This window comes from Poecile atricapillus, chromosome Z (assembly GCF_030490865.1).
Source record: "Poecile atricapillus isolate bPoeAtr1 chromosome Z, bPoeAtr1.hap1, whole genome shotgun sequence".
NCBI classification, from domain to species: domain Eukaryota; kingdom Metazoa; phylum Chordata; class Aves; order Passeriformes; family Paridae; genus Poecile; species Poecile atricapillus.
This window is the reverse complement of record NC_081289.1, coordinates 42,790,876-42,813,566: the sequence shown is the minus strand read 5'-3', so window position 1 is coordinate 42,813,566 and position 22,691 is coordinate 42,790,876. Positions and strand designations below refer to the sequence as shown.

Sequence of the window (22,691 nt, the reverse complement as noted above, 5' to 3'; positions counted from 1 at the left end):
ACTTGTTCAACACAGGGAAAAGACCTCCAGGCTCTGTCTGAAAGCCTCAGTGATGCTAATGAGCAATGAGGAGGAGGCTTTACACTGTGTAACCCACTTTAGGCGTGATGAAAAATAATTTCTTTTCAAAAGTGTATGAACTGGGACATCCCAGACTGAGAGTGGGACCTCCTTCCACACTTCCTTCCTTTGCCATTCTCTGTACCTCCTTTTCTTATTCTTTGGCCACACTGCAGGGACACATTCCAGTAATTTTGCTGTCACCTGATTGTGAAGTGTCATTGCATGGCAATGGATAGGGATTGCATGGCAATCCTCTCTCTTCATGGTATTCCTGCAGACTGAAGTGCTGTGCCATAGGGATGTAAATAAGGAAGAGACCATTGCACTTGGGCTTCCCTGTGGGGACCCACCAGCCAGACAAGCACATTGCTCCCTTCCCTCAGCCACCCATCTTAATCTTTTCCTTCCAGCACAGCTTGAGAGCTATTGCTGCTGAGACTGCATTTTCATTTCTTCTGTTTCATTGCTACTCTGTCCTTAATGTATTGGTGGTGTGAAGTGGAGAGGAAGGAAATAGAGAAGCACAAGGAGCAAAGTAAACATCTTCAGGGAGGTAAAGACTGCACAGAGAAACACTCACTCACCCTTTTCAGCCAGGGATTTAACATGCTTCAGCTTTGCATGACAGTCCTGTGTGCAGGGTTGTCCTTCCAGGCTGTGCCAGCAGCCACAGAGGCTATAGAGCCCTTTGAGTCAGGGTCCGACACACTTGTCCTTTATCATGCCAGGCCATGTGGGACCTGCTTTTGGCTGTGAGGCATTTGAAAAGTACAGGCACTTTCCTCTCCAGGTGAGCAGGCTGCTTGTATTGGGACTTCAACTGTCTTTTCCTCAGTGGTGGGATTTTTGGAGGGGCAGTTTTCCAATGCTATTGTTGAGATCCTGCCAGCAGATAAGACTGTTTTGGCTTGCAGCTTTCTGGGTGCATCACCTTCTGGTGATGTCCACCCCACAAAATCCTGAGGTACTGTGAGAGCAGGCAGGGCATAACAGACCCCGCTGTTATTTGCCCATAGTCCAGTGTGTGTGTATGCAGAAGGACCCACAGAGTCTCTAGTCTCTGTTGGGATGAAGGGCAAGGTCAAGCTGAAGTTTCCTCTGGGAGAGCCAGCAACACCAGCCTGGCTGAGATGGGGCAAGCACCTCTGAGGGACACATGGCACACCCCCACTCAGCCCTCACACTGCTTGTCTGGGGAGTCTGTGGTCCTCTGCAGAGCAGATGCGTGACTACTGATGGAGAAGAATGGTATCATTTATTTGCCTTTTAGTCAGAGAAGTGGGTAACTTCAGTGACCATCAGCAGAATAGGCAGGTATAGTGTGGGCTACAGTTGTGGTGCTGTGTGTCTGTGGCTTTACCCAGGTTCGTTCTGCGTTTCCTTCTCATTACTCTACAGCCACTCTGTGTGGGGGCTTAAAGTGACTTACTCCTTTGCCAAAACTAGAACCATCTTCAAGGGCTGCTCTGAATCCTCCTGTCTGCTGCCAGTACCTGGGTAGTGCTGTGATGTTGAGAGAGCCCTATTTTTGCTTCATCACAGCTGGAGGCCCCACTAGCAGCATCACATTTGTAAAATTTATCATAGCCTTGAGCTGAAAGCATGGACCATCACTGGCTTATTTTAAGGCTCCTTTAACCTCTGTATTTTGCAATTCCTACAGAAGTGTGTCTGCTTCAGTGTTTTCTGAACTAGCTGTACTTCATCCATGGGAGTGAAGCAGGACATCTCACATGTAGACAGCCTCTTCCCAGCATCTTAACAGCTGCTCGGCCCAGGTTTCACCCTGATTTTTTATCTTCAGCTTTGATGATCTGACTGCCAAGCAGCAGTGTGTTGCTGCCACACCTGTGCTTTGGAGAGGAGCACCCGCTGAGTCCAGCCTAGGGAGGCCATGGGGGCTGCAATGGGCATGAGCACTTGACATGGGCTGGCCCTTGGCTGGTGCAACCTGCTCCTGCTGGCTGTGGTCCAGGAGAGCAGAAATCAGCCCTGTACCCTGGGCTGCAAGCTGGCTGTGGGGCTGTGGAGGGGGAGGCACCAGGCAAGGAGCTGGGGCGGAAAGCACAGCCTCTGTGGATGCACATGGACGAAGGGTGAAGGTTTCCTGGTGGGACAGCTGTGGGAATCACATATGGTAGGAGGGGGTGGTCTGGTGCAGGAACAACAGTACAGAGCCTTTGGGGACAGTGGCCAACCCAGGGTGCCCAGCTCAGTAGGCAGCCATGGCAAGTTCCTCATGTTGACACTGGCCAAGTGACATAAACAACATAAGAAAAAAAAAATTTTTTTTTTTTTAAGCAAGTACAGAAATAAGTGTCTCCAGCACTGGCTCAGTTGAGCTACCCCAGGGCTCCATACAGCTTTTTGGTTAAAATGTGCACTAAACAGAATATGCCACTGTGCTTACATATGCATGCCTAGTCTGTGGCTCCAGTGGGAGAGGAGCTGTGGGAAGGACAGGAGGGGTTAAGCCATGCTGCTCCAAACACACTGCATCCTCAGAAATGGGCAGGAGGAGTGGGGGGGGACCTGCTCCCTTGTGAGGCTGGAGCAGCTGTAACTGAGGGTCCTGCAAGGCTCCCGTGGGACTGGGGCCCGTTTGCTGAGTGCAGCACCCAGCCCCTTGGCACGCAGCCCAGTCCCAAGACATATAAACCAAAGAAACATAAACAGATGATCACATGAAAAATATATCATGACTAGCCAGATAGATCCCAAATGTTTGTTCTATAAACTGCAGCAGCAGCACAAGTGTTCACTGCAGCTGTAGCTTCTCATCTTATTTGTGTAAGTGTGCCATTAAGCTTAGACATGGGCAAAATAATCTTTCATTGATTCTCGCTTAAGAAGCTGCTTTAAAGATATATTATATCAATGTTTGATTCAACCCTTTTGCAACTGGTATTGTATCGTAAACTGCTTCTCGCTTAATAGAAAATCTTTGTGCATTTCTTCTCCTGGGTAACTTCCTTTTCTCTCTCAAGCCAGTAAAGTGGCTTGTTTTGTGAATGAAAGCTGGATGCCTTTAGCAGGATGGCATTAACACTGACCTCTGCTCATGCATTGAATTCCTGCCCAGTGGGAGGCAAGTTGGAGGAAAGGGTTAGTTCATTGATGGTCAGAACCTGCTGAGAGCGGGACTGTTAACCTGCCTGCAAAGGGAACTGCTTAGAGGGCTTTTCCCTTTCTTGGATTAGCCCAATGAAGCCATCCTTCTCTCCCTTTAGTTTTAACCATCTGCTGGAAAGATGGTTTTGATTCATCTCAGCTTGGTAGAGATTATTTTTGTATATATAAAATGGCAGTAAATTGGGGTGTGGGGTGTGGAGGGGGTGTACACTTTAATTTTCCTGTTGCTACTTCCTGCATCAGAGAAGGCTATCTGAGTTTCACAGCATGAAATATTTAGCAAGGACAATGCAAAGAAATCAAAACCAAACTCCTTCAGGCATTTCCCAAGAAATTTAGCATGTTCTATGCCCCTTGGATCCTAAATGCATCCTGTAAAAAAGGGTAAGCAGGAAAAGAAAAAGTTTGTGAAGCTGATTGCCAGCAGCATCTTCTGACAGCTAGTGCATGAGAATTGTTCTGAGGGAGACTGGTCTATAATTTATAATGAAAAAGTATTGTGTAAAAATAGCAACTTTTCATTTTATAGTTTTATCTGCTGACTATGGTGATAAAACCTGTACTCTGCTTTTCTTAGAGCTGGAGAGGACACAGAGTGCAAGTCAAAACCCAGAAGGTTCACACAGCGAAGAGTAAGTTTTTCTTTCCTTTTTGTCCTCTTTGTCCTTCAGAACCAAGGGAACATTTGGAGAATCAGCTGCATCTGTGCTCCTTTTTACACAATCAGCAGATTTATTGAATAACTCTTCTTCTCTTCCCTGTCACTTTGACTACCAAGTTTCTTCAGATGTAGGTGGAGGAGCGACTGTCCTGAAGGAAGAGCGCATTGATCAAGTCAAAGTGTGGCCATAGCAAATAGAAACAGAACATCTTATTTTAGCTCTCCCACCCATGTCAATCAAGAAGAAATCCATTGAAGCCTCAAGAAGAAAGCCATTAAAGTCAGTGAAATTGCACTGGCACAAGGTTGCTTTCATTGAGATTAGGGTCTAACTTTGGTGTCTGTTTTATTTGTAAATTGAGCAGATAGAAGCCACTGGGAGATCATTAAATCGGAACTCAGAAATTTTCATTTCCACTTGTTTTTTTTTTAGTAAAACCATACTTTGTTATCCTTGCAGAGTCTACAAGGACTAGTTTGAACTACTCTCACCAGCTAAGACAACACTACTTCTCTATAAGGTGAGCACTTTGAATAAAGCTTATCGATGTAGTTGTTTCTTTTTCTTTTAATTCACCTTCTGACCTTTTAAAATTACTTTACTCAACAAAGGACAATAGGGCCAATCCAACTCCCATTAAAGTCAGCAGGAGTCTTTTCATTAACTTCAGCTGAAGTTGGGCTGGGCCCAATAAGACTAACTTTAAGAGTAAAAAATAGCAACTCATATAGAGCTTTATCTTACCCCCTGTGGCTTGATAACTGACCTCCCATCATGTTCACTGGGACAGGATCAGGCTTATAAAGCCAAGTAAAACTATTACAGGCCTAATCCTATAACCCAAAGCTTATAAAGTATTTGAATTTCCTCTTTTTAATCACACTGGAATATTTGGAAACTATTCATGGCTTTATGAACAGGGAGGAGTTGCCAGCTGAACAGATTGGATTTGTCTTTGGGTTGCTTTGTGCCCTAGAGTTTTCTGTTTTTAAAATAAGAAGATGTCAGGGCTAAGGGGCTAAAAATATAGCCTCATGTAACTCCTTCACTATTTGTCTTTTTTTGATCCATCTTCCTACACAAGCACCATTCTACTTCCTTGCCAGTACCTTGCCAGGTCATCCCAGCTCAAATCCTCTGCACCATTTGCTTTCCCCATTGGTGCCACTGGTCTTCTCCACCTGCTTGTCCTAGAGGGAACAGAGCAGTACACAGAGGGGTTGAGCCGGTGCAGGGTTGTGACATGGATGCCTCTTGGTCTAATGGGAGCAGGCAGACTGGTTTTTGTTCTTTTTGCACCTTCGCCCCAAGACATTAAACATTTGTTTTCTAATTAATGCTTAAATACTGTAACACAGGGAAAGTTCCACTGCCTCACAAACTCTCAGCCTATGATGTGAATTTTGTTCTGGATGTGACACAAAGCTGTTTTTTTTTATCTTTATTAGTTTTTCATTTTGCTCTTTTCCCCCTCTCTTCTTAATTACCTTACAATCTATATGGAAAACTCTGTCTCAAACACACTGACTTGTTTTGCCACCAAGAGAAGAAAGGTCATTTGGCAGCTCTTTGAGCTGTTGTAAAAAGCCCACCTACAATAGGTTCTTGTATGTTTTATTCTGGAGACCGAAGGTCACAAATTTTGCGTACAGTGAAAATGAATCTACTCACTGCCGTCTGTGGGGAACGTGTTCCGAAGTCAGAAAAGTGCCCTGCCATCAGAACAATTTGTAGCAGCCACCCAGGGAAAGGTGGGTTTGGCAACAAAACCACACTGTGAAGCAGGACTCAGAGCCGCAGCAAATGCTGTTCTACCCTCAGCCCTGCATACAAACCCTTCTCCTTTTTCAGCAGAATCTAAATTTATGCAGTTCTTTAAATATAGACGGGTAGTGTCTTAGGAAGAGCTCTCAGATACCCTCAGCTTCTGCATGCACGAGGAGAAGAGCCCCCCTGACTCCTGACACCATCAGCCCTGGTATTCTCTGTGCTCACCCAAATGCACTGCAAGCATCAACATCAGTCACTTCAAAGAGCTCTTTCATGTACCACAAACTTTTTTATCCAGAAGGCCCAAGCAAAAGGCAGATCTGGCTGCGTCTGGCTTTATTCGGCTCGCCACTTGTGTGGCCCCTTGGAAAGGTCTCAGAAGAGTGAACAAACTTTCCTTGCATTTTCAGTGAGCAAGTATAAGATACAAAGCTTTTTCTGTCGCTTGTTCTTAGCAGTGCAAGGTAATTAATGGCTTTGTGTTGCTCTCGGTGTGTTGATGCTTCTGAGGGAAGGATCTTTCCCCCACCTACACTGCAAAGTCCTGTTCCCTGGTTAGGCAGTGCCTGGAGATAGGTAGATTCCATCCCTCTCTGCTGAGGCTTCTGCTCACACCTCAGGAGGGAGCCTGCTGACCATACCAGATGAGGCTGCCCTCATGGCACCCTCATGGCACTCAGCAATCCACTGGGACCATGCCCAGTTTCACCATAGCAGGGTTGCTCTGGGAAGCCACCTGCAGAGAAGTCAGCTCTTCTGGGATCAGTGTTTTGATGAGAACAGCACAAGCCCATTTCAGGTGCCTCTGTGGAGAGAAGCCTGGTGAGATGTGCACTCCTGTCCCACCAACACACCCTTCCCAGTCCTGTGCATGCTCATGAAGCAAGGAGTTCTGCTCTCCAGACATTCTGATGCCTTATGCAGCAGCTGACAGAGCTAACCAGCAGTGCCCCTTTTAGGGAAAACTCTGGTTCTGAACATCTTAGATGGAGCAGACTCACAGCAACCTGTCTGCACCACACAGAAAATCCTGTTGTCAGATCCTCACTGATGACAAATTGACAATGTGCAACATCGTAGGTCTTTTCTGCACAGTTCTTACTAACTTTATGCAACAGGGACCTAACTTCAGGATCTTAATCACTCACTGTTAGCTCTTCTGTCCTTTAGTTCACTCTCTGAAGAAACCCTTGCTCTCTGCTAAGAACAGAGAAAACCCACCAGAAATAGACATCTGATTTGGAGAGTTAGGTGCCAAAAGTCAGTTGAGATAAACCATTTCAAAAATTTCTCATTAGGCTTTTTCCCAGCCACTTAGTCTCCTGTGAACAGGAGATCTGATTGAAGATAACTGCTCACTTTCTTAGGAATCTTCCGATTAATTCATGAGAGCTGATGACATTGCTTACCATTCCAGTGGCACCTAAAGCAACAGTTGTTTTTAGTGATTTATGTAGATGCAAATATTCTGGCAAATTCTCTGGAATCTCTGTGGGGGAGACGAGCCAGGTTCTGCACTCTCATGTTAACCAGAAGCCAGGAGAGAGGGGAGCGTACATGCCAGATTTGCTGCATATACCTTTGTTGGCCAAATAATTCATACAGCCAACAGCCTATTCCGTGCTTCATCCTGCTTTTGTAGCCAAATGAGAATGGCAAGGCATATAGCAGGAGCTTGTATTTTGCTCTCTTGATTCTTATTACAAGGTCCGAAGTGTTTTGTTATATGCTCAGAGAACAGAGGCCAATTCTCTTCATGTTTGTAATTACTTGGGTACAGCTGGCAAGAAAGTTTGTTTTTCCTCAATGTAGAAAGCAATTGTCTGTAGCCAGTCACATATGAAAGACTTTTGGTACAGTTTTGTCCATTTCTCTGTTCTTTGAATATTAAGCAAAAAGTAGGAGTTGACTCCCTAGAGGATATAATACTCTCTGCTGTTGCAGACTCTCGTGTACTTACCAAACATACAGACTTTCTTTGGACCCAAATATACTGCCCTTTTTTTTTTTTTCCTTTTTTTATGGATTGAATGTGACTGCATATTTCTAAAATACACATGAAGGTGGAACAACCACAAATGTATAATTAATGAATTGTTCTAGCTGTATTTACTACAAAAGTTACCAGAGCCTTGGGTGGAAAACATATCCCTCCTGGTTTGGGCCAAGTGTATGCCAACATGTAGTATATTTTCATTAAGTTACATGATATTAATGTTTTCAGGAATCACTTGCGTTCTTCCACTCTGCCTGCCAAAAGTGTTGCCCAAATCCATTCCCTATTTAATCGTGAAGGAATGCTGGTCAAAAGATTTGGGGTCAGAAGTGCTCAATAAATCAATCCAGATACACTCCTAATGAGTGGTGAATTAAACAGCATTTGCTTTAGGATCAGAGGTCCTCCTGGGAGATTATTTTTTATTGCTAGCAGGATTGTTCACTTGCAGGTATCAGGAAGCTGTGAGTTAAGGCCTGTTAGGAAGGTCTACAAAAGAATCTGTGTCTTCTTTACAGAACGCATGCGATTATGTCCAGACAACAATGATAAATCGGTGAGATTCCTCCTCCTCTGGAAAACCCTGTTTCCTAAATTAAGGAGGAAGAAAAATTTTGTAGCTTCAGGTGGGGTAAAACTATTCTACATTTATATCTCCAGGTTCCTGTCTTGCAGACCACAACACAAGAATTTAGAACAAGGAGTGTGAAGAAAACAGCTGAGGTGGAAGAGATGTTTTAGAGTCCACACTGGCCAGCAGGAAAGGCAGCTCACTGTGACTACTCAGAGGAGTTCCTGCAAGGCTGGGCAGGACATTTTTCCTGTGATGGGGAGTGAAGGCTAGAGAAGCCAGGGCTTTTTGTCACCCTGAAGGACAATGTGCAAAATTGTAGGCAAAATATCTGAAATGGGAAGGATGTTTCTTGATGTAACATTTAGTTTACTTCTAGCCTTCTACACTTCTAAAAGCTGGTGTTTTTTCAGAGCATTAGAAATTAATAATTCCAGATTTCTGTCAGTCTCACTTCTCATTGCCACCCTTCTCTGAGCAGGCCAACAGTTTCACTTGTACATGGAGGTAGGAAATGGATATAAAATGTCCCCATGCAGCCCAAGTGGCATCATGAGGAGCAAGTGAGAGTCCCTGAAAATGCAGGAGAGGATCAGGCAGCCACAATACCAAGGGAGCCACACTTCATGCTAGGAGAAATTAAGAAACCCATGCATCTAAAAGGACATGACCATCCATCATCATTCAGTATTATCAGGAAAAGCGTAGCCAATTCCCTTTCATGCTCAGAGAAGAACAGATCCTTTCTCTTTGCACATTATCATGTTTTTATCACACACTGCTCACTTTGCATCACATAATTTAATTCTAGTTTAAACAGATAGCCTGGCATTGCATTTCTTCTCACACATTTGGACACAAATACCCCACAACACAGTAGTGTAATACACAGTTATGGAGGGGAGACACATGGATGAGGTGAAGGATGTGGGTACAGAAATTTGAAATATCCTCATAAAAAACAAGGGCTTTGAAACCACAGTTTCCACAGAATATTTAGCAATTCATGTTCTGTGACTCAGATTAAAAAGAAATTTTAAAAGAAAATGTAGGTCAAAACTTGGCATTTTGTTTCTGTGGAAATGCTGACATTTCCAGACAGTTTCTTGTTCCATTCTGGATTGGAGCAAAGCCTAAAAAAGTTTTACCTTTCCTGTGGAAATGAAATTCTGAAAATATTCTGCTCTAGGAAGCTTAAAACCTTTTACCTTTTCTAAAATCAAATGCAGCAGACGTGCTCATGTGGAGGAGAGGAGTGGTCTTCTCAAGTAGCTGCCACATCTGATTTGCAATGGTGTCAGACATGGCTCCACAGCATTTCCTGGACTGTTTCTATGATGTGTGGAGCATAGAAACTCCTTGGTCCCATTCCTTCTTGGGCCTCCAGACTGGCCATCAGCCCTGCTGCAGTGCAGTGCCTGGGAGCTGCAACTCTTGAACTGGAACTGAGCATCATCTGCTGCCACAGAACACAGCCTGCAAGACTGGCAAGAAAGCTCCAGCCTAGGTATGGCAAAGGTTTCCAGAATAAAAAATATTTTCATGAAATGTTTTGGCTTTGTCACATGGCCATGAATCAATCACCATCTCCTGACTAGGAACCATGTAGATTTGGTGGGTAGTGAAGCACATTATGGGTCTTGGACAATCCTAGTGGCTCTTATGCCAGTCACCAGTGGGAAAACTGGGTTATATCAAAGAGATTAACCAGTACAGGAAGTAAGAATTAGCTTCAAAAATCCTGAGATCACCCTGTGCATATATACAAGCCCAGGGAATGTCACTGGTGGAAGTATGAGTGTGCAACTCATACACAACAGGAGAAGGACTGAAGAGCTAAAACAGTCCAGAGCAGCCCTCACTAGGGTTTAGGTTATTTATGCTGGTTAGTCATCTACATATTTTCACTGGTTTTGATCTCACCTCCTTTTGAAAATGGGGTTTGGACTCATAAGTTATCTGAGCATTTTTAATAGTTTTATCTCAAATTAATAACTCTTCCAAGAGCAACTCCAGTATTTGCACATTCCCTGTTTTATAGTCAATATTATTTATCCCCACATATGTCAGTTCAGAAGGACAGACCATTCAGGAAAAGATGTGGCTTATTATATAGCAATGATGGATGGTTTCTTTATAGAAACCACTTGCATATGAGAGAACAACTGTTGTGTATTAAATACATTCCCTATATTATGCATAGAGTTCATACCTGTCATTGAAGTAAAAATCCAAAAGGGAGACAGAAAGAGCAAGAAAGCTTATAAAAATACATTAAATATCCACATAAATATCAAACAGTACCCCATGATTTTTCTTATTACAATGAGCATCTATGGAAGCCGTGATGATGCAGTGCTAGAGAAACTTGGCAAATGCATTGGAGTGCCTGGGACGTTTTGTTCCTGTACTGAAGAAGAAGGATGAAAACAGCATATTGAGGGGTTAGTTACTCATAAAACATTAATAGCTGGAGATTTTCCAAATCATTATTATTTTTTCTGGAAGTGGTATTAGGTATTATTCAAGAAGATAAGATTTTCTTCCCATATGTCCATACCAGTTCAGTATTGGAAGGTGAAACACATACCTAGGGGATTACAGGCCCAGAAAACACCTTTTCCAGGAAAACAAGCAGAGTGAATCACTACAGACAAAAATGTGTTGAAATGTTAAACAAGTGCTGTCTTGATTTAATGTTCTTGTTAATTATAAAAAAAATAAGCACCTCTATGAAAATGCAGACAAGTTAAGACTGATAATGTGTTATAGAACTAAGGGAAACAATGAAACTGGGCACATAACCTCTAACTATTCTGAAAACATATAAGGCAAAAATTGGTCCTGTGTTATTCTGAAGAATCAGAATGATCATAGCCTTGTGGTTTCTGCTACAGGCCAACTACCAAGGACACAGCTTAGAAGACCTCTGGGTGCCAGAGCTGTTTTCAAACCTGGATCCACACAGAATTTCTCTGGACAGGTCTTGAACCTCAGAGACAGCACAGCTTGGCCACACCCTCATGAGACTCATCCCAATGTGGAGATTGCCCAAAGATACTCCAAGGGATGGGAGCATGTAATGAAATTGAAACATTAAACAGTCACACAGGTTCTCTGCACTGTTCCTCATTTAGTTGTTAAAAATTGTTATTAGGGTCCTTCATATCATGAGCTTCTTCCCTGAATTCAGTGTACCCACAAAGTGGAAGGCAGTGGGAGGGTTCTCTTGCTTTCCCTTCTCAAGCAGGTTCCCTGCACAGATATATGTGTGTGTATGTGTGTGTGTGTATATATTTACATGCATATACCCAAAATGTGGACTGGGAGATTCAAAAGGGCAAAAACTCAACACTTGTTTCTGCTGACAGGACAGGGAGAAGAATAGCTGAGCTGTGAGAGCTTGAGACAGACCCCTGCCAGCAGCAAAAAGCTGACTGCACCAGTGGGATTTCTTTGCCAGTTATAATTAATGGAATTATATTTGTTACAAAAATTTGCATATAAAAGTTGAGGAAAATGGAGTTGTGTCCCACAAGCCCCAGGGGCCAGCAGACATAGGAAGACGGGTGAGATTTGGGCTGAGATTTGAGTAAGGGAGTATGAGGAAAGGGGGAGAATTTCTGGGAAGGAATATCTGACCAACCATGAATGTCTCCAAGAGACATTGCCATGTTTCTTCTCCTTATTTAAAAAAGCTGGAATACTGGAATACTTTGTGGATGTTCTGGGCAGTGAGGTGGTGGTAGAGAAGAAGTGGTGAGAACAAAGAAGACTGATGGCAGCAAGTATATCCAAGATAGTGTTAGGCTTAATCTAATAAAAAGACCAGCATAGATACTTTAGGCCTTTCTGCCAAGCCATAAAAGTGATTACTTTTCTTGGAATATACTGTAATCTTCCCTGAATCCACATGCATTTCAGGTACAGGAGAGCAACTTTCTCCCTGGTTTTCTCTGAGTCTGGGAAGATTCACCAAATTTTCCAAGATGATGCTTTATTGCTTTTCCCTTCTTTCTTTCAGTTCTTCTAGCAAAGTTAATTTCTTTAAACCCTGGTAAGGTCTGGTAAGTAGAGAGGTCAGTCCTTCCTGCTGCTTGACATGGGGCATTTAGTTCTTGGATCTCCAGACGACAAGTTTAAGCTGGTGACACTGAATTTTCCCAGCAGAAAATCAGACCCAGCCCAGACTGGTCAGACTGGCAGTAAATAATTGTTAAAGGATTGCATGAATAGTCAAGCATATATGGACATCTTTTGCACATAATCCTTTAATCCAGGGAAATAAGCCAACAATATCACAAGTACGGTACATAAATGAGTATGTTTTGTTCTACATATACTTGTAGGGTATGTACAGGCATGTATTTAGAGAGAGAAGCTAGGAGAAGCTAAGAGTAAACACACCTGTGGAAAGCCAAATAAGGCAAGATGGGAAATACAAAAGCCCAATTACTCAGGCTCACGATGACTGGTGGCACTGCAATTGCATCTCAACTGAGGCTCCCAGGGGCTTGAAGGCAACTTCAGCAGAGGGACCACCCTTCAGACTTCCATTAAAAGTCAATCAACCAAAAGGCACTGGCATGTAATGAAGTCATTGTTCCAGCAAGAAACACCCTTGGCTGAGGTGCAGGGCTCTGATGTAACGGGGCACCTTCCCAAGGAGCTGCAGATGGTGGCTAGTAATTCCCAGCCCTCTTTTCCCTGCTTCACTTCCCTCAGGGATCACCTCTGCTGCCAGCAGGCAAACTCAGGCAGCACAGACTTCAGCCACTTGGTTGGTCCCACATGGCTCTGATTTCCAATTCTGCACAAGCAACAGCCACCAGGCCTGGAAGGCAATTACAAAGTCTGACAAATGCTGCCAGTTACAACGCAGCGTTCTGCTGAGAGCATGGCCTGGTACTGATCACTACAGGCTCTAAGCCCAGCCTTTTTTCCTTCTGCTTCAATTACAGGCCCCTGAAAGCATCTTGTGTTTTCAGTTGTGATTGTCATCACACTTCAGTGCAGCATGTGCCATGGCACGTGTTTGAGCACAGCTGGGTTTCTATACAAAACCAAAGATATTTTGCTCTACAGGCCTGTGCATACAGTCCCTACAATCTGCTAACAGCCAAATGTGTTAGGCTACCATTTCCAGTGAAGGATCAAAGAGTACATTTAAATGTTTCTAATTCAACATCCAAGTAACTACAGAAAGTCACAGGCAACAGGGGTGGCACAGGAGTGGAAAGGAGGTATTAGAAGGGCATCTTCACTGGGTGCACATGTACAAATTTGGCTGCGTGTGTTCTCTTGCCAGGTGTGGGACGCACTCTGTGGGTACTGCAGCCAGCAGGGTGTCCCCACTGGCCAGACTAGCCCTCTTCCTGCTACGTGCCCTGGGGCCAAGCCACACACAGGATGCCCCACGCCACTACTGGAGAGCCCGTGCTGCCTGGCTGGAGAGCAGCAGGGCTCCCAGGTGCCAGAGACTGAAATGGTTAATAGCTTAAACATTGCTAAGATCACCAAAAGACTTCTGTCCACTGTAGCAAACTGCAAAGAAACAGCTGCTCATCTACCAAAGACGTGAAATGAAAGACCGAAATAGACATATGTCTATTTTGACATATTGTCATAATGTCTTAATGAAGACTCATGAAATGTTCCTAATCCAGTATTACATCGTCCAGGGGAGGTTTCCACCTAACCCATGAACCATATAAACCCCACTAATGAAAGGAGACTTTTGTGGATTGTCTTTCCCCACCACTCAGCATGTACAGTCTGCAGCCACTGAGAAGACCAGAAGAAAATGGGATGCCGTCAGAATCTACAGAGTGGTTATAGCTTTTTTCTACTTAGTCTGTTTCTTTGTCACTCTTATTCTCTTTGTCTTTCCCTCACCTCTCTCTCTCTCTACCACCCATTTACTTTTAAATAAAATCCATGCTATTGACTTCAGCATATGGTTTGCATCTTAATTCAGACAGAGTCATCTCGTGATTTTAACAATCAGGAAAAGACAATTCATCTCCAAAGGACACCATCTCCAAAGTCCATCTGCAGCACCCAGATGCAGGCAGGGTGGGCAATGACTGAACCTGCCACGCATCTTCGTGCCCCCACACAAGTGTGGGCAGATTTGTCCATGGGATGGTCTGGCTTCCCAGTCCTGCCCTGGCTGGGGACTGGTTTGGGCCTAGGCAATAAAAAAGAAGTGTATTTCTCATTATTTGGTGAAGATAACCTCTCCTTCTTGCTACATGGTTTCTCTCCATTCAATGCAAAAACTTTTGCAGAAACCAGAAAGGCTCAAGGCACATTAGAAAGCAGTGATTTAGGGAAGAGAGGCTAGAAGCTTTTTTCTGTTCATCTTTCAATCTTTCCTCTTTATGGCTTTGTAGCAGGAGAAGGAAAATCTGCTTTCCTTCAAGTAAACAACAGATAAAACACCTGAAAACAATGACTGGAACAGATTAAAAAAGCATTACACAAAACAGCCTAGGGAATGGCTCCATGTCTGCCCCTGCTCCAGCAAGTAGAGAGGTAATGAGGAGGTAATGATGATGAAAAGGACCTATTTGTTGTGTTATCATTTCACTTCTATAGAGCAAAGCATATGTAATGATCAACATCTCAACTGATTTGCTGATTTTTTAATAATACTTGAAAGACTGTATCAAAATGACTGCATACCACAGTGAAATCTACAGTATGTGTTTACTTATATTTACTGGTATAACTTATCTGAAAGCCTAAAGATTAATCAAACTCCCAAATTCTTGTGTGTCAGAATGATCACTTGTGGTCATTGTGTCCAGAGTGGACATTTGTAGTCCTGACTCCAGCTGCAGGTGTGTCCTGCAGAAGGGAACTTTGACTGCCATGTTGTTGAGATGTTTCGGTGCATGACCTGGCACAAAACTGCTGCAGGTTAAGTACCACCACCAACGCTGGAACAGGTGGTGCAGCATGGAGACACCCGCAGTGATAAGAGTAGCCATGGCTGGAGTTATCCTTGCTGGTGACTATCAGCCCTTAATGGATGTAGCCTGAGAAGGGTTATTGACCTTTGGTGTCCTTGAAAGGATTTAATGTGCTATCCCTGGTTTAGCTGAGCACACAGCACCTACCTTAACTTATTTTACTTTGTTTATGCTGTGTCTATGAGGTGTTCTTTAAAAAGTCCTTTTTTTTTTTTTTTATGCATGCAAAAAATAGCAATTTGCCAGATCAGAAAGGATTTACTTTCTTCTTTCTTTATTCTCTTTAAAAAACAAAATGTATCTCTTCTTGTCTAGGGTTAACCTAATCTTATGTAATAGCCCTGTTTCCTGGTAATGATGCAGAACAATGAAGAGTGGTATGGAATAATTCTTTCCATTCAGGAGTTATAAGCTGATTTCATTGTTGGTAGAAAATACAGGACTCTTATAATTATCACAACTTTAACCACTTTTCCACACTGTGGATTTTCCTCTGATGTAGGATATGCCTGGCTGGGAAGTTGTAGCTAGCTACTGTACCTGTCAGTTTGAATTCCAGCACACAAGTTGAACCAGATTTATGGTGTTCTGGTAAATGAGGCTTTTTGCTCACAAAATAGAGCATTAACATCAGTCAAAAGCTCAAAGCACCTTTTTGTCCAGGTAGCAGATCTTGACCAGAAACTAGAAAGAGAGTTAGAAGGTGGTCAGTCACTGAAATGTTGGAGCATTCTCTCCTTAGCACACTAAGGAGACAGCACTCCCAGTTAGCTGGGAGATATCTTCTTATGTTCATTCTGACTTACTAATAATTTGAATTAAACCATCAGAAATACATGAAGTTGGCACTGAAGAGCTGGTGGCTGTCTGTGGGTGTCAATGAGCAGCCAGCTGTTTTGAAAGCAGTATGTCTGTAAGAGTGATACACCCTCTTTCCTCTGGGCTGTAGGAAAGAGCCTGGGGACGTGCTACCCACACAGGCAGAGGTGACTGCCCCACAGTACTGCAACCCTAGCATGAACTGCTGAAAAAGTGGGAGGATATCTTGTAGTCAGGATGGGATGAATCAAATTCTTATGGATAGTTGCCTGCTTAATTGCACTGAAGCCAGTGTCCATTAAAATACAACCAAAACATCTTCAGCAATCTGGACTTGAGGATCTGGACTCCTTCAGATGTAGGATCACAGAATCATTTAGATTGGAAAAGGTCGCTAAGATTATTGAGGCCAACTCTTAGCCTAGCACTGTCCTCACAAAACCATGTCCCTAAATGACACATCTACAGATACTTTAATGCTTCCAGAGATAGTGACTCAATGACTTCCCTGGACAATAGGGAAACAGCTTTGCTCCTCTGCCTGGAGATGCCCAGCTGTGTAGGCAGCCTCTCTTCCCTGCTGCACATAGATATTTAGGATCTGAAAAACATGGCATTTCATAGAAACGGTACCAGGTACCAGGTGGTGCCCTGCTTCATCTGTTGGTGAAGGTGATGCTGCCCTGAACTGGACCAAGGGGTCCTGCTTCAGTTTCCTCACCCACTTGTGATAGGGAAACTGCCCAACAATCACACCTAGTTTCCTGATTCGTTTTGTTGTGGCTGGTAAAGCAACAGTAAAATTAGCTGTGATTAAATAAAATTTTATCTTTGAGTCATGCATTAGCAGAGGTTGAACGATTAGAAAAAAACTAATTTTCTTTGTCCCACTGCACTATCTGCTGATATGCTAAAGAGACTAGCAGGAGACATTTCATTTTCAGTTTTTCTCTTGGAGGTGTTGGAGAAAGGCCCAGTACTACAGCAAGAAGAAGACTGGGAACAGATGTGCAAGGTGTGTTTGTGAACTTGTGAAACGCATGTGTGGGATATGAGCGAGCATGATATGGGTTTGGGTGCAAGGCATGTACACCATAAGCAGCAGTGATGCATTTGTCTGCAAAAGGATGTGAGTGCAGTGCAGAGGGGAGGGTTGCAGTGGGGCAGGTGGCCACAGCCCAGGTCAGGACTGGGACTGGGAGTGAGAGGAGGCCACGCTGCCCCTTGGTGCAGGAGAAGCACTTCCCAGAGGCAGTGCTGCCATTCGTGCCCTCTCCTCCACATCCCGGCTCCTCACAGCTCATTTTCATCTCACCTTGTGCAGCTGGACGCACAGGAGCCAGCTTTTTAAAGATGCACATTTACAAATCAGCTGTAAATGAGGCACCCGGTTAGGATATGATCACAAAGACTAAATAAATGACTTTTCAGTTCTCTTAAAGCAAATTAGTTAACTTATATATTTTAAACCAAGTATTTATTAGTTAATGACCAGGTTTGGGTTGCTCCAGGCACCATCAATTGCTGGAGTAGGAAAAAAAAAAAACCAAAAAACAACAAACCTTCAAAGATATGAGTCATGAGAAGAGCTGGGATATATCAGTAACACATAGTTGACAATATTTCCTGCATCGGTTCACAAGCCGCCAGGATGTCCCTGGTGAACTATACACAGTCCATCGTGCTCTCAGGGGGCATATGTATGCTGTCAGTCATTGGCAGCATAGCAGGGAAACCAACAATGAAATAAAAGCCTCAGCACACCCAATGGAGGCTGTGGGATGCTGGAAAACTCCATGAGCAGCTGAAATGCTGCCACTGAGCAGATGATCCAGAAATTAAATAAGAAACTGGGATGCAGAAGACTGGCTGCTTTTTCTGTGTGAAATTCTGTGTTAGCTCCTGGAAAGACCCCCTCCCCCCGCTCCATGTCCTACAGAAAGGGGACTTTTGGTAAGAGAAGAAACTGTGGGGTTATGTTGACATTTGAGATTTTAAACAGAGGTTTGGGAGAGAAAAATCCAAACTCCACTTAAATACATTGGACTAGAACATATTTTTGGAGTGAGAGAAAGAATAAGCAGAAAAGTTGAACTTTTTAATACAGTAACATTGTCATGAACTGCTTGTCTCCACTTTAAAAAAAAAACAAAACAAACACTATTTGCAAAGGTAAGTTTTTTTACCTGCAGTGACACACAGTGAACGTATAATATTGCAGAGGTTGCCTACTGACTGATACAACATAGATGTTATGTGCCACTGGAAAATACATATTTTTACTCTTTTTTGAAGCTTGTTTTCAAGGAACAAAAACTGTAATGAGGAAATATTGTATTGGTTTATGACAAATCACATACCAGCCCAACAACATTAGCCCTGGTGCTTTGCAAGACTTTCTGTCCCATAGTCTCCAGAATTAACCATGCTTCCAGCCCTTGACCCAGCCACCTTGCAGGATGCCCTTGGATCTCATGGCAGTGAACAGCTGTGCTGCACCACAGCAGCTAAACCCTCTGAGAAGACTTACTAAAAAGCAGATCCATTTTTGGGGTATTCTTTCTGTTAAAAGAATCAGGATTACAACTCCTGTGTAACACAAAGAAATACTGGTAGAAAGTTTCACCATTTTTCTTCTTGAAGGTACAATAAATGAGCTAACAAGATTTTTAAATATTCATAACACTTATCCCCCATGGCTCCTTCAAGTTCCTTCACTACGGCATGTTAATATCAACACAGACAAACCATGGGATATGTCTTCTTATTCGAGTTATATTGTGTAGTTCATCTCCAAGACTCTTGTCCTTCTCTTGAGTAAGGTACCTACTTATGTTTCTGCTGATGGGGAGATTAAAACACTTTATTCTTCTCCCAAGCCTTCAAAACCCATAGATTGAACATGGCCACTTCAATACCAGCAGTACCCCACATGAGAGCCCATAGTTGCTTGACTCCACTGCAAACAAAATCCTATTCACAGAAATAGTCATGAGAAAGTGAGCTGGAAGGTTCATTCATCCCCACCTTCTAAATGAAGACTGACAGCAGATATGAAAATGGCTTTTGTTTCCAATTTCATTCCATATGATTCTGGTGTGGTTGCAGGATCAAGCTATTTGTATCCAAAAGGGAACATTCTTTCTGTAGATATGAAACATCCAAGTATTTGCAAAACTTAAATTTTAAGAGAAGTGAATAATTCTGGTTTTACTACCTTTTCAGCTGTCCTGGAAATGTAGACCAGCCTGCACTAATGAGTTCCATTTCAGGAGTCCTTTTTTGGTTTGAAAAGCAGATGCAGAAGTTCAGCCTATATTCTTTCCAGATAAGAGAAGGAAGTATGTTTTTCTGCACATAAATATAACATTCCGTCAGTAATTTGCATATGGATACTTTACATGAACATTTAATGCCTGTGTCATCACTGGTGTATTTGATGTTGGATATCCAGTACTTAGTTACCACCCAAAGTGCATTTATCTTTGCACTGTATCATTATTTTCAACCTCATCCTAATTGGAATCCTATGAATATGATTGTTAAAATCTTTATTATATTAAGCTCCGGAGGAAAATGCAGTTGGCTCAGGTTTGAGACACTTGGTTCTGCAGAGATAATGAGAACAGCCTATCTAAATTCAACTGGATTAAGATATGTCAGTCAATTGAATGCAGCATCTAAGACTGGATCTCTGACAAGAAAATGTATACAATTTTTTAAGAAGCTGGCTATTTAATGTTGAGGAAAAACTATTCACAATTTAGCATGAATGGGAGGAGCCCGTTACCTCAGTCACACTCTGCCTAGATAATGCTTCCAGCCCCCAGATTCTCTCATCACGTCAACTCCTCCCCCTCCCTTGCACACTTTTCCCTCTTTCCCCACCATTTCTCTAGCTGGGGCCAGAGGGAGCTTCCAAATTCCCCCATTTCACCTGAAAGTTCATCTTAAAGCTTTCTGTGATGGGAGAAGGAGAGGGAGAAATATGGATGGTGAAAGGTGGTGGGAACCTGTGAACCGCTGAGGGCCTTAGGCCTCCCGGGGAAGGCACAGAATGAGGAGAAATGCACTAATGCAAGATACTGTGAAGCTGCCCCCAGCCCTTGGGGGCACACAGAGAGGCTGTGTGGGCCTGCTCAGGGTGAGAAGGCTGGGATATTCCTTGGTTATCCCATGCAGCAGTACAATCTCTTTCTGCACAGAAACAAGAAAGGAGTGTGGAAAATGCAAGGTGATGACTGTCAACATGGTGGAAGGAAGGATGATGGAAGGATGCTACCATGGCACTACCCAGGATGAGCAGCCAGACTTGGAGTTCTTATCAGTCAGTGAGTTTCATGGCAGGAATGTTGGGTGTTAGGAGCCAGCTGCAGCACTGCACTGGACTGATGAAGCAAGCAGTGAGTGGCGCAGAAGGGAAAACACAGCAGTGCCAGCTCCAGAAGGACCTCTCTGCTATTACCCTCAGTCAGTCAGGAGTAAATACAGCATGTGAAAATGTGGAAGAATGCTATCTGCTCCTCTGTCGCATGTCTAGGATCCATCCAAACTTCTGGGTGGCTGCAAGCAGTGACCCTGCCGAAGATGCAGACATCCCCGTCTCTGCAGTTTCTGAGTCTAGATCCACACCAGCCTCATTTTCCCAGCTCAGTGTGGACCTCCGAGGAGCTGCATACATCTTTCCCTGGAGAAGGTCCATCAGCCAGCCCCAGTGCTTTGCTGAAGCAGATAACGGTGTCTGGAAAGGCCTTCGATATCTCTTGTGCTGTCTGGAGGCTGGGGCTCCCTTCCTGCCCGGCCTCCAAACTGCAGTTGGCACTGTCTGCTCACAGCCACATCTGCCATCCTCTGCCTCACAAATCCCTCTCAAAATTATCATCGAATGCTTTCTTTGCTTTTTTTCTTTTCTTCTAAAGAGTGAGGTGACATAAATTCACTCTCATAATATGCAGGTGAAGACTATCTGTGTTATAGCGTGCCCCCTTCACATGAGAGGTGGGAATAGTTTTGATGGAATACCTCCCATCAAAATGAAAGCCATGGGAGAGGGAGACCTGCATCTACCTTCCATCCTCCTGCTCACAGAAGGACTGGCAGTCTCCAGAGCCAAGGGCTGGCTGAGGTGGACCCTGCGTACCTGAGCTCTGAAATGAGCTTTACTGGTGAGTAGACACACATATCCTGTATTCAGAAACACCTTCAGCTGGTAGGATGTATGCAGCCCTGAGAAGTCTGGCAGCTGGGACCCTGCCTGCCACTGGCCCTGATCCTGGTGAAGGTGATACGGGGCCCACCCATCTCCTCTCTCTGCTGACACATCATGGCTTTCCAAGAAAACGTGCCTTGGGCAGTCAGACTCCTCTTCCCAGGTCTGCTGGACCACAGCTTCCTTAACCTGTGTACCTGCTGGAGTGGGCCCAGAGGGGGACCGTGAAGATGATCAGAGGGCTGGAGAATCTCTTCTGTGAAGACAGGCTGAGAGAGCTGGTGCTGTTCAGCCTGGAGAGGAAAAGACTCTGGGGAGACCTTCCAGTACATGAAGAGGGCTACAAGAAAGCTGGAGAGGGACTTTTCACAAGGACTTGTAGTGACAGGATAAGGGGTATTGTGCATGGGTAGGTTTATATTAGATAAAAGGAAGAAATTCTTGTGAAGGTGCTGAGGCATTAGAAATAGGTTGCTCAGAGAAGCTGTGTATGCCCCATCCCTGGCCGTGTTTGAGGGCAGATTGGATGTGGCTTTGAGCAGCCTGGTGGAAGGTGTACCTGTGCATAAAAGGGATTAGAATTAGACAGTCTTTAAAGTCCCTGCCAACTCAACCATTCCATGATTCTATGGCCAGCTGCAGCCAAGACACCTACAGTGGGAGCCTCCAGCAAACAGTCTGAGGCCACAGGGGAATTGCTTTGCACAACTCTAAAAAGCAGATGACCAGCCATCTCCCAGTCACACAAGCTCAATAGACAAACAGTGCCAAGAAACAAACCCTGCCTTTTTCTGCCTCTCATCCAGGACCTCAACAATCTTCAGGCCCTGATGAAATCCTGACCGAGACTGAAGTCAGTAGGTGAGCCATGAAATTCAGTGGGACCAGAATGCCACTGTAGAATATGCAGATTTGAGTCATGCACATAGCTAAAATATTGAATCTGAATAATCTCATGCACAGGCTGAGGTGACCTGCTGAGAAAGCAGATCTGCGGAGAATGACCTGGAGGTTGTGGTGGACAAGTTGTCCATGAGCCAGCAGAGTGCCCTTCTCATCAAAAAGGATAAGGTATCCTGGGGTGCATTAGGTAGGGCATTCCCACCATTTAAGGGAGGTGATCTTGCCCCTCTACTGAGCCCTGTTGAGGCCAAATCTGGAGTGCTGTGTCCATCTCTGGGCTCCTCAGTACAAGAGAGACATGGAGCTCTTGGATCAGGTCCAGAAGAGGGCAACAAAGATGATTGAGCGCATCCCTCTTATGAGGACAGGCTGAGGGAACTGGGCCTGTTTAGCCTCGAGAGGACACAACTGAGAAGAGACCTCATCAATGTCTATAATTATCTGAAGGGAGGGTGTCAGTATAATGGAGCTGGGCTCTTCCCAGTGGTGCCCAGCAATAGGACAAGAGGCAATGGGCAGAAATGGATGCACAGGAAGTTCCAGAAGTTCCACCTGAACATGAAGAAGGACTTCTTTACCTTGCTGGCGA

General features: G+C 44.1%; 1 long non-coding RNA gene across 2 annotated transcripts; it reads left to right on the top strand.

Annotated features, from left to right (window-relative positions):
• The first annotated feature begins 3,774 nt into the window (after nt 1-3,774).
• Nucleotides 3,775-14,020, top strand: LOC131573026 (uncharacterized). Of its 2 annotated transcripts, none has more exons than XR_009276108.1 (3): nt 3,775-3,827; nt 4,317-4,377; nt 13,503-14,020. It is a non-coding gene; the product is annotated as an uncharacterized LOC131573026 (long non-coding RNA). The 2 variants fall into 2 exon arrangements; XR_009276107.1 differs by lacking the exon at nt 13,503-14,020 and adding an exon at nt 8,284-8,675.
• The last annotated feature ends 8,671 nt before the right edge of the window (nt 14,021-22,691 follow it).